The 14,083-nt window shown below is 38.3% G+C and overlaps 1 protein-coding gene across 2 annotated transcripts in view; it reads right to left on the bottom strand.

Moving 5' to 3' along the window:
• Positions 1 to 14,083, bottom strand: part of CCNY (cyclin Y) — a 128,241-nt gene that overhangs the window by 71,800 nt on the left and 42,358 nt on the right. Inside the window, exon 1 of one of the 2 annotated variants that reach the window (XM_054815470.1) lies at positions 1,689 to 1,707. The exons of the other annotated variant lie outside the window; for it this stretch is intronic. The gene's annotated coding sequence lies outside the window, so the exon portion shown is untranslated. Of the gene's footprint in view, positions 1 to 1,688; positions 1,708 to 14,083 lie in introns of those variants that run through there. 2 annotated transcript variants of the gene reach the window in all.

Raw genomic sequence — 14,083 nt, 5'->3', positions numbered from 1 at the left:
ATAAGAAACGATAGAGCCCTGTCTGGAGAACTGAATTCCACCGCAGCCCATTATCTCAAGCCTTCATTATTTGTAGGCAGATGAAGGTTCATACAGTTTACTGGTATAAGCCCCTGATTAAATCTAAATTAAAAGAGGAGCCTATCTTGCCATTATTGTTTGACTTCTACTCAGGTCAAAAGCAGAGCTTGAAGAAATACCATGCTATGGAACCCCTTCTTTCTAGTTCACTCCAACACCTCCTGCAAACATTTATGTTCTCAACACTACTGGTGCAGTCTGGTGTCCACACAGTTGCTATCCTCCATCTGAGGGTCTGCTCTGTTCTCTTGAGGAGATTATTAGTCTCTTAATTAAGACATTTGTATATACACATTATTTTGGGAAGTAGAAATATTATCACACCATTGGAAAAATTAACTCTTCTGCTCTCGGTATTGTAGAATTGAACATTGCGACATGTTTTGGATAAGTTACCCTTCAAACAAGCCTCTGTTATTACTTGGTCTTCAGTAAACCAAACAAAAAATTGAACGAGGATGATGTTATCCAAGTCATCAAAAGTAATCCCTTCTGCAACTGAGATGATGATTTTCCCATCTCCAAGTACAACCAAGTTTGTCTAATTACTAGCAGCTGGTGATCACCCATCACTTACCACCTATTGCTTCATCCAAACACGTATTTTACCATTCGTCCCCCTTATGCACGTCCCATTCCATCCAAGCTTGTGCTCTAGTACACCCTTTCACAATAGTTTCCAATGCTGCCAGGCTTTGAATGTTTTTTCTGATCACATCTTACTGGCTAATGAAACATTTGGAGAATGTCTGTCTAAACACTGTCTAGACCACGATGGGCTAGAAAATCTTAGCCAGAAGATTCCACTCTGTATTGAAAAGTAGAATATGTGCACTTCACAAGTCCCCATGCCTCAACTTCAGACAGAATTGTATAGGGGGAAAACCTGAGAAAAATAAACCAGTAAACAGTTACAAGTTGGTAGAAAATACATTTTTGAGGTGGTCAGAGGGTGCCAAACAACAGCAGATGACTGGATTTGGACCAAATTCAGTGTACCAGCAAGCTGCATCCTGGAGGCTTCTCCAGGAATTTCTGCTCGGTTGCTGTGCGGAAGCACTCACATCTCTGCAAAAGGGCTGCTTGCAAGATGGGAGGCTCTAGCACAGGCCCTCACAAAGACCTCCTAGAGAAGAGACTCAGAAAAAAGGTCCATGATCCTCCTACAAATTCAAGGTGAGGTGCAAATGAGAATAGAAGGGAAAATAACAGGTAGGAAAAAAGTCTAGGCAAAACATAAAACTGTTCCTGTCCAGTGCTAGGTAGAAGTAGTCTAGAAAGGCAGCTGTTAATACAGCTCTACAGCCAGGGACTGGTGTTTGGTGAGAACAAATTTCATACTTCCATTTCCAAAAGTCTCTGAATAATATTATCCTACCAGTCTCCTCTGACTGCCAAAGCTCTGTTCCACAACAAACTCTTGCATTGCTGTTCCCAGTCAAAGCCAGGGCAGAAATCTATGCAAGATGAAAGGCAGGGGAAGTAAGGGTCAAAGGAAGGTATTTAAATAAAAATTTTCCCTTTTTAAAAACTAACCATTAAATAACTTGTGAGTTTTTTCTGTCCTATGCTTAGACCTCAGGGTATTTGCTTAATTTTTCCCTTACATTTTCAACTGATGCTTTAAAAAGGTTCAATTGATGCAAGTTGCTGGCCAAATGTTCAACCAGTTTGTGTCCTTCTGCAAGTGAAGAAACTGTTTTCATTAATATAACTGAGTGAAGAAGTCAAATCCAACTTGAAACAGGAAAGATTGCTTACCCTATGAATAAAAACAGTAGAGATTAAACATTAGTTCTAAAATTCAGAAGGATAAAGGTTCTAGAAACAGTACAACAACAGTTACTACATCTTCCTCCTTCACAAGTTACTTTATCCAGAAAGATAGTTTTAACTGGTTTTGTGTTCTAAATCCCTTGCAAATGCAGCCTGACATACACCACATTTAAAAGTGAGTTATGTGTTAGCACAGTGTTTCTTTCAAGTATATATTTTTATTTTTATCAAGCACAACTATCCCTGCTGACACCTCGAAAGACAGCATCAAATATCACCAGCAGTTATCCCTCCTATACATCAGACTGCTTATAATTCTGAAGCAGTTTGCATACTCTTAAGTGATACACATAACTTGAGGAACCTTATTCTCATGTAAATAAAAAAATCATTTCGCACCTCATAACAGAAATATAAAGATTAACCTATGTAATTATTAAACTATACAGTTGCTTATCTAACCTGTATGTCTTTCTTCACTAGTCAACAAAATGAATTACTATATAAAACAGATTCAACCTATTTTCCCTTAGAAAACTGAAAATGTAAAGCACGAATCTAAACCCAGGTTTCCAATTTCCTTATTTGAATAAAGATTAAGATACATCCTTACTCAAAATAGCATCCAATTTTTTATTACTCCCTTCTAGACTTTGTTCAAGCTTTGAAGAAGTTAATTGCAACATAACGTCAGTGATCACAACACCCTTCTTCAGGACTACCACAGAACAGAGTATTCATTTATACCACTATCTACAGTTGCTACTGGAAAATATATATTGCTGCAAAATGGCTCAAAAATCAAGTTTCTATTAATAAAAAGTTGAAAATATAAAGAAAAGCTTGCCATTTAGAACCTCATTTCTTGTACTGCACCTCCGAAATTCATCATGCGTTACAACTAGTACTCCACCGTTAAATAGGAACTCCCTGTTAATTTTAATTTGCATCAAATGAGCTGATATTCTATCATCATTTGGCCATACTACAACATTGGCTAGAGAATACGCTGTCGGTTTTAATCTACAATGATCAATGGCATGAATGACTACGTCAGCAGACTGGCAAATAGTTCTTTTTGTAAATCACAAAAACGTATGTTGTGGCTTTATTATTTCATAGAGAGATGTCACTGATCATTACTGAAAGCAAATAGGAGTATCTGGCTCTCACTTTCCAGCTTTGGTACCTTGATCTGTTTTCGTTGTTTTCCTTGCCAAAACGTTTTAGATCCTTCAGGTGTTGGTGAAAGATGTTCCTTGCTCCTTGGGGATTTTTTTTTAATGGGTCTATCATTAGATCTTGGAGTCAGTTCAGGAAGATTCTTCAATTAAAAATGATAGTCTTCCTGTTAGGTGATCTCTTTTTCTTTTTTTTTTTTTTTTCTGAATTCCCACAAGTCTATTAGCTCTGAGGAACAACAGTACATTAAGTTAAAAAGGAAACAATCAAACAAAAAAGCATGGGGAGGGCTTTCTCCATTCTGTTTTATTTTTCACAAGGAGCATGCAAAGAGGTCTCAAGAGGAAAATTATGACAAGTGCCTGCAACGTACAGAAACATCAGCACGAATAAAATCACCAGGGAGCAGAGACTGACTGGAGCATGTGAAGGAAGAGAGAGGGAAAAAAAAAAAAGGTTCATTTGTACCTCTCCTCAAGCATTTCTCTAATAATTGATTTTTAGCATCATCCTGATAGCTGGTAATAGGCTGCAGTGACTCAAAATGCAAATGAAAAAAATGTTGCCCGTTCTCCTGATGCAATGAAGAGCTTTGCTCTCAGCCCACTCTCTACTAGGTTGAACAGCCACACAGAGATAAAAAAGACGCCCCGCGGGACAGAGCACTGGACTGCTCCCGAGTCACCCGCTCAGCTCCGCCAACCACACTCACTACACGGCTCACTACATTTACAATGTCGTGCAGCTTCTCAGTGCCGTGAAAATTATAACTTTTTTCTTTTTTTTTTTTCTTTAATGCAAGCTGAGAAAATATTGCACCCAGTAGCTCTGCTTCTAAGAAAATGCAACCCTGGAATCTGGAACACAAATTCAAAGAAATCAATTTTTTACTAAATCTCACTCCCCCCCATTTTAGACAGTGGAAGACAGCAAATGGGGCATCACAGAAAAAATATCAGATGACCAAGACAGTAGAATTTACAGGTAACTTAGCAATTAGGAGAGTCAGTCACTGAGGAAAGGGGTAAACCTGGAGGTCCAACAACATTCCCTTTCCCTCCCTTCTTTTCTTTATTCCTTGACCTTTTGTATACAATATGGTGATAGATAGATATAACAAAGCTGAATTAACTTAATTATTTTCAATATTAAAAGAAGTAAAAATGTTGAAGATTCTAATAAAGAAATAAGGTATGACAAAAATGAGAAAGAAAAAATACTACTGATTACCATTATAATGGACAAAGTCTTTTTGACATAACACAAAAAACCACAATATGATTTTACTTTCTTGTAGTGGGGTGGTTTGTTGTTTTCAATAAAAAGAGGGAACAAAAAAAAAAAGCCTTCAGCCACCAGGGAAAAATTTTGCACTAAATAACAATCTCAGCACAGTCATTCCAGATTTATACAGATTTGGCTGATTAGTTGGAAGATCAAAAGACTAAAAGTACATCAGGGAAAACAATTACAAACCAGATTTCAGAAAAATAACAAATCAGGCATTCAAAAAGATACGAGGTCTTATTTACCACAATCATCCTTTCTGGGGCTTGAAGGTATATAAATAGAAACTTTTCACTGAGAGGTTTATTATATTTCATTTTGAAAGAGCAGAAAGTCTGACACTTCAGACAATGAAGGACTTCACATGAATGTATTCTTCATGAATAATTAATAAAAAGTCAGTCTGGCTTGGCTGCTTTAAAAGTAGCACAGTGGTTCTGTCTTCTTTTACCTGCTACCCTTCTACTTGTAACTCTAAGGCAGGCAGCGACACTTTTTCCTTGATGTCAAACCAGGAGAATACTCCTTAAATACATAGCCTGAAACAATTTTCTAGATTACACAGAGATACAATACATCACTATTCTCTCTGTAATTTTTATCTCCATAAGAAAGTTAAACAGCTTGACTTAAAAATATTTTGAGACTTAAAAATATTTTGAATTCCAATTCATAATTTTTTTTTCTTATTGCTAAAATATTTTAAGGCAATGTAAACTGGTAATGAATATTAAGAATATTTTTAATACCTCAAGATACTTTGCATAAAATAGGGCAATCTGTATTTTTTTTGTATTCCATAATAAAGTAAATAAACACTATTGGTAGAACATGTCAGACTCAGCCAAATCATATACATTTGTCCAAAAAAGTGTAATACAATATGAAGTTCTGTTCTAAAGTGAGGGACATAGTTGATAGTCTAAGGGAAATTATTAATTTTTTAATTTTATTTTTTCCACATTTTCATATAGAGAGAACCTGGATCCTTTTTGCCTTTAGAAGCAGAAATACCCATAGTACTATCTGAGATTTCTCCAGATATATTCTGTGTTCATTCTGAGTAAACATGTATTAGTATACTATACTGATATCAATTTCACTGGTCAAAAAAATAAAAGTTAGTTTGTCATTTTATACAGCCCATAAGGGTCACTTCACAATCACATTTAATATCTGCTACTGTAACAAACTTTCAAATACAATTTATCCTCCTAATGCACGACATAATCACTACACGGACATATTTTCTATTTAAGCTAAATAAATGGAGCACAGCTCAGGCAGATGGAATACTCTGAAGGCTAATAACATTTACAGTTATGAACGCTATGCTGGAAACACAAGCGCCACGCTACACGACATAAATTCAGGAGAGCCTTCCCCTCGACTTGTCAGATATTCTAGCAAGAAGACCATTTATTCATTTGGTTCTGAAGGTACTAAGCGGACGTTGCGGAAGAAGGTTCCCGAGCCGGCAGCGTGATGGGATGACGCAGTACAGCACGTTCCGCTCTCCAACGCGCCAGTCAGGAGCCAATGATAGCTAATGAAGTCTGAAGGGGTCATCATTCAAAGGTCTACATCACCCCAGTCAAAATTTCTGTTCCACCACAGGGACACTATCAAGAATGAATATTACACTACTGAGTAACTTTAGCATGAATACTTTTGGTACTAAAACCAGGTTCTGCACGAGAGGCATGTTCAAAACTCATAAACTTTCCATTCTGCTTCCCCTTCACAATTTCTTTACCTACTTCCTATCACACTTCCCCGTATTCCCATAGTGAAACTACTACTTATATAAAATTTTAAGAGAAGGAACCTAGAAACTAATTCTCACCAGGACAGAGGAAAATCGAGCAGGGCCAAACTCTGTCATTCTGTGACTACAGAATGAACGCTTGGTCTACTTGTTGCCAGTTACAACACAGATCAGGAACGGGATTTTGGAGTACAGATGGTAAATACACAACTCACATGTGATTCTCAGGAATTCAGGTGTAACTCCCACGCCAGAGACAAGGGGGATTTCATGAACTACCTCTCAGAGGCTGTCCTCAAGTGGTTCTTCTGTGCGTCTGCAGATGAGGACATGCGGCACAACGGGCTACTCTCTCACGTACAGTAATAGAATTAGGAATAATTGGCATGTGACACTACAACTGAAAGGTGTCAAGTATGTAGCATGAGCTCTCAGTTAATTTCTATAATGTTGAAATATCCTGAATCATTATCTTAATTATTTTATTCTAAATTATTACCCTAAATATCCTGAGAGATCCTGATATCTCCCATTTGTTGGGCTAAGGAAACTTTCACCACTCATTCAACTGAAGGTACAGTCCCATAACTGAAATGAATACACAAGGCATTGTTTGATGTATTAATTTTTTTATGTACTGTATTCTGACAAATTTAGATTTAGCTAGGGTAGTAGCCTCCCCAACACTCTCAGCTGATCACCTTATGTTTCCAATACGCAGACTTTGACCTATTACTTACAACTCTGGAAAATGTTAAGTGATCAGAGAACTTTCAGCACAGCTCTGAGACTTTGGGAAGTCCAGCCACAGCAGTTTGGTCTATGTGCAACTTTAGTCAGGCCTCCTTCATTTTGGCAGCCTTTACTTACCCCAGGTATAAACTTCCCTCTGCCCAGCGATGAAGGGCACTGGACACAAGGCTCAAAATACGCCAGCTGTAGGAACAAACCTGCAGCACTGAACGAAGACAAGTTATTTGAAGGATCTCTTCCTCTCATCACAGGAAACTAGGTGTGCAGTGGAGTGTAAAAAGAGAAACCAGTCTCTCATGATGGCAGAAAAAGTGGTTCCTCTGCCTCCAGACAGCTTGTTTGCTGCTAGGCAAACGCCAAGCTTTACAGAGGCAATCCTTAGCTGCACGTTCCTCATGTTCTGCACATCCAATCCTTCCTGAGGCCTGATTAAAAGATTGCCAGAGTAATCAAGGTTTGCAACCCTCAACCAACAACAGCAGCTTTGTTAAGAACATGAACTGCTACATAATGCTCAGTACCTGGAAAAATGAGTTCCTGGGCACTTAAAAATGAGCGCTAAATTAGCAGGCCTTTCCAAAATTACTCTGTGGTTCAACTCACCATCTGCAGTGTAAGAATAAACCTGATAAAACTCCTGAAAGACTAGAAAAAACACTTGTGTCCACAACCACTATGGTGTAACTTACCTTGAAACAAGATTTGGATAGTATAAGACCTGAGCCCACAAAGTGAACAATGGATGAGAAAAACACTGAAAAGCTGTCTGTTATGTGACCAGTGCTACTGAGTAAGGCAGGAAAGAGTCCGTGGTTCTGGAATTCACGTAACAAGAGGGGAACAGCAAGATGAATTAAGTTGGAAAGGCAGCTTTAACTCCTGACATTTCCTGTTTTTCAAGTGTTCGATTTTTCAGTCTTAATGTTCTTTGAATGCACAATTTATAACACAATTCATACAGAGAATACTCACTGCCCATCTGCTTCATAACATGTTCAAGTAATGTTATACTGTATTTGTTTTATACAAAAAAATTAGAGGAACTGGAACTACGCTTCATAGCCGACCACTATATAATTTTAAAAGCAGGTTCTTCTCCTTTGGCTTTCCAGCTGAGCAACTTTTTCTATTAAAATATCCACCTGAAATAACAAGCTCTCAGTCCAGAATGAAAACAAATGATTAATTCCCCACTGCATTATGAAAAAAATGGAGCGTATACTACTGACAATTTAAATAATTTTTCTAATAGTTACTGTGAATTCGAGATCTTTCATTACAAGCACAACCCTGAAAGAGGTTTTCATTCTACATTATCTATTTATTGTCTCCAGAAGACAAGAATTAGGAGATAATTTTTTTTTTTTTTTATTGTCAGGTGCAATAAGATGTTCAAGAGGATGAGTGGCTCCTGATCTAGAATTTGGGAGTAAAACATCACAGTAGGGTTTTAAGCAACAAAAGCTATTTGGCTGTCAGCTTCCCAGGCATGCAATAAATGACACAGTCCTTTAAAATGTCTGTGAACTACTTGTTTGCAAATGATAAAACATACTATGCTAGTAACTAACTACACAGATCCTTATTCTGAATAAACACTAAGTAAATCAAGTCTTAGCATCAACTGAGATAGGCAAATGTTTGCCCGGTATTATTTGGTCTGTAATGAAGAACAAAAACCATGAAGCTGTCAGAACCATTTTTAATGACGTACTTTCAAATCCATTAATGTGTGCTTTCTGCCACTACTGTGTGTTTACCAAGTAAATAAAGTAGCTAAGCTGCTGGTCTCAATCTCCAGTTCTTCATTAAATATCAAGCAGCGTTCCTTTCCCTGTGAGTTTTGTTCCACTGAAAATTGTGCTTATCTACATAGAATGTTTTAGGCAGATGCAGAATTGCTCAACCTCATCTCCAGGGGCCTCATGACTATGTCAGCATCCACTCAGAGTACAGCAGAGCCTGCTATGTTGTTAATATTATATCATGTAAAAACACCTATAAGCATACCAAGATCATCATTATTCTGTTTTGCATCTTTGTGGTGAGTGCCGGATTGAACAGCAACATGCAGGGCTTTAAGTGCATCTTCCAGTTCTACTGCAAATAATTCTAATCAAATTAGAAATCTGTTGCTTGTAATGGGGTTAAACAGCTAAAAATTATTTGCCCTACACTTACAGTTCAGCGTTATTAATAACAGCTAGAAAAAGAGCATAAGAAAAAGCCTGACATCAGAAGACTGACCAAATAAACAACTAAGATGTTCTTCTGAGAAAACAGGTGCTATATTTCTGCAGATTTCAACATGAAATCACACTTCGAATCACAAAACACCATTACCATGTAGGTAGAACACAGCCTTCTTTTAAAACTTAGAGCCAAACTATGTGGCTATTTTAAAAAGGTTTTGTATAATCATCTAAAAAGAGGAAAAACGGAACAACAAATGCAAGGAATATTCAGGGCATAAAAATAAGCACCCGAGTACAAATCTGTCTCTGACACAGTATTTCCTTATTGCTTGTTCCAGTAAGTGCTACATTTCACACTAGTAGAGCTGCCCTTGAAGAGACCAATTTGTCCACTGTTCATTAACTAGCAGGTATTTAATAGAAGATATTAGACAAAAAGCCTAATTACATGGAAATCTAAGCATTCGTATGAGGGTTGTTGCTCGAATGGCAACTGTCTTCACCCAGCTTGGCAATAAAGCAGGTACGTACACATAGAGAGGCTCTGAATTTGGGCAACGCAGACAGGAGAGGTATGAAACTACCTGCAGACAGAGTTTTCATTATTATTATGCTGCTAACAGCAGCTGCCGTAGGGAGACTTTCATCAAAACTCTCTGAAACTCAGGCCACCTGGCAAAGTCCTACTTGGCATGCAAGAGTACACTGCCTACCCCAAAGGCTCAAGCAGTCTACCAAAAAATAAAATCATGATAACAGGGTGTTTTATATATGCAACAATTTTGTTACGCGATCTGTTCTACTGCTTTCTAGATGTGCTTCTAGTTGGGTGTGCATTTAGATTAGTTCTTACATAATTTCTGCACATACAGGTCATTCATTTATATACTCTTACTATACAAATGAGGTCACTGGTAGTCAACTGCATCAAAACAGTTGTCATCTAATAAAAAAGGAGAAAAAAATGAGGAAAAAAGAAGAAAGAAGGGCAAAAAAGGGAAAAAAAAAGAAAAGCTTAGTTTTGGGGGTAAAAAATTAAGTATGAACGTACAGAGTTTTACTACCTAGGTTAGGAAGTTTCAGCTATTATCTTTTCTAAACTGACACATACAGAACTGGCATACTTCCTTATTTTTGTTGTCCGCAAACAGGGCTCACAGACAATAGATGATGTCAGCCTCTTGGCTTGTAGATAAATATTAAAGCGTAATACTATTTTTAGCTAACTTCCTAAGGAAATAGGGCATACGCAACTGTGTTAACACTCAGCTTTTTTTTTTTTTTTAATCCACAGCCAACTTCAACAAATATTGATAAAAGGCTAAATATCTGAAATGTACAACCTGCCCCGGACTTTCTGGGGCAGGTGTAGGAAAGGCAGCGTAGTAAAGGCCTTGGTAAAAGGACGGAGGAGGGAGTGAAGGTTCTGCCCCAGGGGCGGTGGCTGGCCAGCACCCTGCCACTGCCAGCCCAGGGACAGCACTTGTGCCCGACCAAAGAGACAGGAACGTGGGGGGGAAGATGGGGCACAGCAGCACAGGGTACAAGTAACAAGTATATATTAAGAAAAAAAGAAAAGAAAAAAAAAAGGGAGACACTTCATTAGCCTTGCTGCTCATGACACACCATATATACATCTGCATATAGCATCCTATGCTCTGACTTGGCAGGAAGATTAGCTCAATTGTTTAATGGGACTTATCCATCCTTGATTAAAATGATTCTAAGTGCTCCTCACAATCTTTAAAATATGTCCCTTGGCACTAATAATTTTATGATGAAGGCTAAATTATGTTCAGATCAAATTAAAAAAATTGAGGTAAATTGCATTAGGCTATTTAAGACAAATGTTCATTCTGAACAGCAATTACATGTTTATTCTCATATCCTGTAGGAACAAGGACATAAAGGCGATCTGTCTTAACAAAATCTCCAGATGCAATGAGAAGCAAAGACGGGGAGAACTTAACCAACGGCATCTGGTTTTCCTCTGGGTCAGCGGCCTTATTGCTGGTAACCACCACAAATTTCTTTTGTATCATCAATTGGGATGATCACCAACACTACCATGTGTCTACTCCCATTAACCTGTTCCTGGTGCTAATTTTCCTTCACCTTCCAGATGTTCTATTTTCTTCCACAACAAACTCTAACGTTACAGTAACATACAGCATTAGTATTTGTAAGTCATCTTTCCTGAATTTAGGTTTCTTGCCTTGTAGTCACAGAGTTCAACTTCTTCCCCTCCAGATACATTTTCTTCAAAGTTACATTATTTATCTTCTCCCTCTTTTCTGTTTGTGTTGCCCCAGGGCTTAGTTTTTATGTTTACTACATTTTCTCTCCTTCCTCTTCCTTAGCAGGAGAGAAACTGGAGACTTTACTTGTCTCTAGTCCTCTGGCATCACCATTGAGCACTCACTAGTTACTCCTTCACTAGGTTCACTTACTTCCCCATGTTTTCTCTACCCACTTCCATCCATCCAGAAACGCACGTAGCCCTGAGCAAACACAAAGCAGCTGCATCACTGGCTGCCCACTCTAAAGCAGCATCTCCATTATTCCAGCACCAAAATCAAGAGTCCGAAATAAAGTGGCAGAGCTCACTCCAGGGCTTCGATGCTGAGAAGAATGGCAGTCACAATATGCAAGAGGTAAAGTGGTGACGACTTCTCAGGCACTGATGTGCTCACTCAGTCTACAGGCAATGCCTTTACTGTAGGGGCCGGATGGCTTCAGGTAGCCAAAAAGGCCTAGGGTGAAGGTGAGGAGATGACCCAGAACACCATGATTGACTCCAAAAAAGACGGAAGCTTTCACAACTCCAAAAAAGATGGGGGCCACATGGATGTCAAAGCTGGGTGGAACAAGGGCAGCCTTATCAATTCTTTCATGAGGAAAGGCCACCCTACATTTACGTTTTCAATATAAGAAATGCAGTTGCTAAAATAGAAGATTGCTATGTAGGGGAAGTGTGCTAAAGCATAAAGCAGCTTAAAGGAGGGTTGTGGCTGAGAAAAAAGGGAAGATTAAAGGGGTTTGCATGAGAACAGTAAGAACATGCATGAGAACAGAGAACACACTGTAATACTAAATTGCACTTAAATATTACTAATTTTCCCAAAAGAAGAACAAAATCCGTTTGCTAGGCTCACACTCAACCCATCTTGCTAAATAAAGCCTAAATTATGGGCTAATCACCTCAGCCTCCCTGCGCAGTTGTCAGAGGCGAATCTAACGCCTATGTGTTATTCTGGGCACATTTCAACATGGATTTACAAACCAGAAATTGACTCCATTTGGAGAAGAATTACCTAAAAAAAAAATTTAAAAAAAATCAAATCAACACCAAAAAAAAATCCCTTAACATGCAATTAAACCACTACATTCTTTTAGTGTGTTTGTAGAACGGCAAGAAGACGGTGAGTAAATTTTTAAGTGTGTTTAAATCTGAACTAGTGTGGAGCTGGGAATAGGATTTGCTCTCCAACGGTTCTAAGCACATAGTTCTCTCCCACACGTGGTCTGCAGCTTCTCCAACCTCCCCATGCTCACTGCCCTTCAAATGCTTTAATTCCTCCCAGACAGCTGGCAGCATCTTCAATTTTCTTCCAAGTAGATCCAAGTGATCCTTGCCTTCTCCCAGTCTCTGATTTCTCTAGCAAGCTCCCAGACTTCCCACACTGCCTGCACCCTTACCATGGATACCTGGCAAGTCAGGAGAATGCACCCACCAAACACGTGTATCCCTTTCACACGTTCTGCACCGTAACTCTAACACAAGTGCATGAGTACATTTAAAATAAAAAAATAAACTTTTATATATATAAATGTATATATATGAGAAAGAAAGAGACATAAGGATGTTTTGTTTACAAAATGTGATGGTTCACTGCATATCAGATTTAATAATGTGTATATTATGCATATATACTTTATATCATTCATACATGTCACTCAAATGGAGACCGGCATCAAAATGACTATAACCTCATCATATAAATTTTCTTATCAGTCTCCTGTCTTGGTAAGAACTTCACACAGATGATTCAGGAAACATTTCAGGTGTTTTTCCTCTCCCTAAATATCTGAGCCTACAGAAAGGAGCAGCTATACACCATCAGATACACTGCCCACTTACACCAAGATGTTCATCTCATAGATACTAGCATTAAAAATTTCAGAGGAAAGCAAAAGAAAGAGGCATACAGAAGAGAGAAGAAATAAATGAGTAGGCAGATGTAGGTTTTCACCTCCACAGGCATCACTCAAATTACAAATTATGTCAAACACCAAAGTGCTAGATCATTCTTCCTGTCCAAAATGTTGTCAGTTTTCAACTCCCTGCTATTGTGTCATCTTATTAGAACCCTCTCGATTTTCTTAGTGCTAATGCGAAGCAACAGTATTTCCCAGTGTCCTTATATGCCAGATGCAAGCCTAAACATCAGGCTATAAAGTAAGAGTGTTTATACACCACTGAATGAGCAGAACTAAATGGTTTTCTGAGTGATAGGTATTTTTGCAGAATGCCTATCCACATTTTCAAAGGCATCTATCACTGTAGGATCTTCTGACAAAAAAGTTCTGTTCTATTTAAGTCTCCAAAGACTTTCTTTTTGAGTGCTGGAACACAATGAACAGAAGGTGGAAAAAAAAAATAAATTGCCACATAAATGCAGGCGCAGAAAAATCCTGCAAATTCCACATTATGCTACTCATTTCTTCTCTGCTTTGCGCACACACGACTGGTACAAGCAAGACAGAATCACGCACACAGCAGACAGCCTGTGAACTCATCAGGGGCACATTTGAAAAGGCATGTACTCAACAACTAATTGCTTTGGGAAAGAAAACAGTACAGAGGGTTACACCTACAAGGATTCTACACTAATTGTAGGGCAAGTAAAACTCAGCCCTGAATTACGACAGGCCTAGGTTTATTACAAAGCTCCAGAAACTTTCTCCTGTTCTGTACCACAAAACATACGCAGAATTAAAACTTATGCTTGGGTAGAATATTTCAGCTGTAGATTATCAT

Source organism: Grus americana, chromosome 2 (assembly GCF_028858705.1).
Source record: "Grus americana isolate bGruAme1 chromosome 2, bGruAme1.mat, whole genome shotgun sequence".
Taxonomy (NCBI): Eukaryota; Metazoa; Chordata; class Aves; order Gruiformes; family Gruidae; genus Grus; species Grus americana.
Note: the sequence above shows the minus strand (reverse complement) of the source record. Positions and strands in the feature narration are given on the sequence as shown.